Below are 4,224 nucleotides of genomic sequence, written 5' to 3'. Positions count from 1 at the left end.
CATATAAATGGCAGAGAATTTCCATGTCACTTTGCACCTGCTCCCTTGCACTTTGAATTGTTCCTAGTTACTTACAATACAGAACACAATACATAGGGCAGTACAAAGAGCTGTTGAACCATATTGCTGAAGGGATAACGGCAAGAAAATTCTCTGTATGTGTTTGATATATATGCACCCCCCCCCCAGTACTTCAGTTCCTGCTTGGTAAAATTCTCAGATGTGAAACTGTTTCAGTTACTTACTTTCTTCTTCTTTCTTTCTTCCTTTTTTTCCCCGAAACCCAACCATTCTTTTTATTTTACACAAAAGTATAAAGGTCTATATTCATTTACAAAAATAAGTTTGGTCATAAACTTTTGTCATAAATACTCTACAGTTTTCATAGCAAATCCACTTCTCATGCCTGAATGCCGCTGGAAGTATCTAGGGTACTCCCTACCCTTCGGGGTTCTGCTTCTCAGAAGGTACTGCAGAGGAGGATCTGTGCTGGATCCTTACTCTTTTTCTTTTGCTCTTCTTTTCAGAAGCAGGAGATTTTGTGTCTTGTGCTTCTTTCTTTTTCTTCAAACAACTGAGAGGATTGGGGTCACTTATTTTCTTGTATCTTTTTCTCTGCTCAGGATTTTTCATTAAATTCTGTTCCTCTTTGAATTGTTTTACACTTTCTTTCTCATGCACTGAGACAAGCTGACCTGACTCTATGGCGTTAACAAAGGCAATTGTTTTGTGTGAGGGTTTGTCCAAGACTACAGTGTTCTTTTCTTTTCTTTTTTTTCTTTTTTGCAGTACCAGGGATTGAACTCAGGACTCTGCGCTTGCCAGGCAAGCAGTTATTCTACTGAGCTATTTTCCCTGTCCCTATAGTGTTCTGAATAATAAACATGAGAGGAACTCCAAGCTTTTTCTTCACCTTCACAGATAAATTCTGGTCCTGTGTTGCCACAAAATAATGGTGAGGGTTTCTCTCTTCAACCATGGAAAGCAGACAGCCGGGTATCACTGTATTCTTGAAATGGGGACAGTTTCAAACTTGGCATTTCTGTGCAATTAGTTTTGCCCCATATAAGTCCTTTCCCAATGTTTCTAACTCTTTTCACACACATCTGGCCATGCACCGCTGTGTCTCCCCCATCAGGTAACCAGGCAATTGCTCTAGCAGCTGGATACGGGCCCGCAGCGCTGCCTGACAGAAAGTGCTGTCCAGCAGAATCTGATACGGCCCCCGGACACCTAAATTGTTCGGAAAGAAGCCAAGATACTTCTTCGCGTGTTTCTTCCCACTAATGTTCAGTTTTGGTTTAGGCGGACTGAGTCCAGTGGCTGGGAAACAGCAGCTCTGCTTTACTCATGTTTTCAGACTGGTGGTGCCTGCTTCTCCCAGAAATGAAATTCGTCTTACTTTCTTCGCTGCTAGAGAAAAATACCTGACACCCAGCATTTAAGGAAGGAGTGGTTTATTTTGGATCACAGTTTGTAGAGGTTTCAGTCCACAGTCAGCTGGCTCCAAGGCGGGGTGAAGTGGCTGAGGGGCATCACAGAGGAGAATCTGCACCTGGCAGGTCAGCAGGAAGCAGAGTGGATTAAGGGAAGAGAAAGCCGGATGGCCCCGCCCACAGTACCACCTCCCCAACCAGGCTTCACCTCCCAACATCACGCCCAGCATAAGCCCCTCCATGAGCTAATCCTCTGATGAACGTCACACCCGCCCATCCAAGCACTTCCCCAGTGTCCAACCCATGAGCACATGAGTCTGGGGAGATGTCAAGATATAATAGCTGTGGCCAGTCCGGTGTCCACGACAAGGACCCACCGACCCAGAGGATACATTGGACTTGACCCACCGGCTCTTTCTCAATAACCGCACTGATCTTCCTTCTTGGTGGCCACCAAGGCTGTCCCTGGAGATGAGCTTCAGTGCTCCAGAGCACCTGTGGAATGAGGGAGGCGGAAGCTGGTCTCCAGCCATGACCACCTGCTTACGGCACCCCACCTTTTCTGTTCTGCTCCCCTTGCTCCTCTTTCCCCCAGTAGATCACTGGAACAAGAACCCAGTCTTGAGATCCGCTTCAAAGGCAGATGGATACTCAGATGCCAAGAAGGAACCTTCTGTTATTGCCACAGCCGCCCAAGCGAGCTGCTGAAAGGTTAAATCAGAGTTGCTGCTCCTGGACCCCAAGGGGGAGTCCTGTCCCACAATGTACCCCTGAGATAAGTGGCAGAAAAAAGCACTGATTGTCCCTCAAGACCTGGCAACTAGGAGGTTGTTGGGGGTTGGGCCAGTGGCTGAGGTCTGCAGACTGGAGTGAGTGTAGCCTCCTGGCTCCCAACACAGTACTGCCCACAGCTGTTCCACTGTCCAACTCCCTCTTTGGGGAACCCCAGCAGTGCTGATGTGTGACTGGTCTCTACCTGAGGGGCGCTTCAGGAATGCAGCTGCATGGTGGGACCCAGCCTCCTGGGGATGGATAGTGAGCCTGAGAGCCGACATGCAAAGGAGAGAGAAAGAGTCAGAACCGAGGAAGTCCAGAATAGGAGGCTCATGGAGAGGGAGAGGTGTCCTGAGGCCAGTGTCAGGGAGGCTGGGAGGATGACCCACTTCAGCTGCATTCTGGCAGGGGTGGGAGGGGAGCCCTGGAGGGTTCTGAGCTCCAGGAGCAATAGCTCTGGTTTAGCAGCTCCTTTGGGCTGCTGTGATAATAACAGAAGGCAGGGAGGCCAGGGAAGAGGGTGGAAAGCACGTACATGCTTGGTGCAGCCAAGGAGGCATGCCAATTTGGAGGTACATTGGTGACAACAGAGGTCCACCAGGTCTGCATGGATGGCCTGTGCTCCTCTAGGTAAGGTGAAGCGGCAGCACACACTAACGCTGGAGTGTGGCTCAGATGGTAGGATCTGATGCGTGGCAGGGACTTTACTCATTGGCTTACCCAAAGAACCTGGCCCCCGAAGCAACTTCCATGTGCTAAGTGCTCAACAACAGAAAGAACTGATGCTCGCTAGAAGCCTACTGCATCCCGGGCACTCCCAACTTGAATAAAATGAGAGACGTCAAGGGAGAGGCTTTGCTTCTGACGTTCACTTGACTGCACCTTTACCAAATGAGTTCCAGGAGCCTAGGCGCACAGGGGCCAATGCTGTTCATCAGAACAGAGGTGTGGGGAGCAGACACCCACCTTAGACCCATCTTCAGGGTCTAAGATGAAGCAGGGCACCTTACGTCTCACCAGCACCTCAGTACCTCCCCTTTCTTCATCCGCAGGGCCGGGGTCCTGTGCCAGATAAGAGGAGCACAGAGGAATAAGCTAGACCTTGCTGGTCGATGGTTTCCAAACCAGGCTGAGGTAGATGCTCGATCTCTTCCGTGTCGTTCCACCACATGGAACAGAATCTCACCGGAAACAGATTCAAGTGATAATCCTAGGGTCTCACGTAGCTGGAATCCAGGGATACTTTTTGTGTCAGGAGATACTTAATCTGTTTAACGTATCGTCATCATCTGATGTCACCAATGGTCCCGAGGTTGGGGATGTTGTGGATCCCCAAGAGGTCATTACTGGAAGAAAAATGAGAAACTACATCACCTAGCTGGACTTGGAGTCAAACTAAGGGTGACTCTCCAGGGGGGCATGGAGGAGAGCCCATTCAGCAGCCACAAAGGAGATAGCCTGGGGTGCGGGACTGGTGGCCTCTGTGCTGAGATCTACGGGGAATTTCCCACGTCCTCCTTTGAGGAAGAAAGGCTTCCTGAGGCAGGAGAGTAGCATAGGGCAGAGAGAACAGATACCTGCGCGTGATCTGTCATTCACAGAAAACTGTTAAGTCAGGGCTGAGACGTGTGCACATAGCATCACATGTTACACGTGCACATGTTACATCAGGAGGAGGTACCCGATGGTGGCTGAAGGGCCTCCAGGTCATTGTCTTACTTTTCCAGTGACCTGCCCTGCACTCAGAATATACTTTTTTTTTTGTCTATTTTGTTCTTTTCTATTTCTTCTTTTCTCTCTCTTTTACTGATAAATAAATGCCACTTTATATTCATTGGTTGTCTCCATTCAATTCTTCAAATGAGACAAGAGCCTGGAACTGCAGGACACCCCCTCCCTCAAGGCCTGACAAAAATCCTAGCTGGAGGGATGGCACAACCCAATGTGAAGAGACGTTGGTAAGTCTGCTGTGTGGGGAATGGGAGATGCTTGTGGGCTGGGCACTGGGGTTTAG

At 49.2% G+C, this 4,224-nt stretch overlaps 1 pseudogene; it reads right to left on the bottom strand.

Moving 5' to 3' along the window:
• Positions 1 to 438: 438 nt before the first annotated feature.
• Positions 439 to 4,224, bottom strand: part of LOC101570963 — a 65,841-nt pseudogene continuing 62,055 nt past the window's right edge.

This window comes from Octodon degus, unplaced genomic scaffold (genome assembly GCF_000260255.1).
Source record: "Octodon degus isolate 3935 unplaced genomic scaffold, OctDeg1.0 scaffold00070, whole genome shotgun sequence".
In the NCBI taxonomy this organism is placed as follows: Eukaryota; Metazoa; Chordata; class Mammalia; order Rodentia; family Octodontidae; genus Octodon; species Octodon degus.
This window is presented reverse-complemented; position numbering and strand designations above follow the sequence as displayed.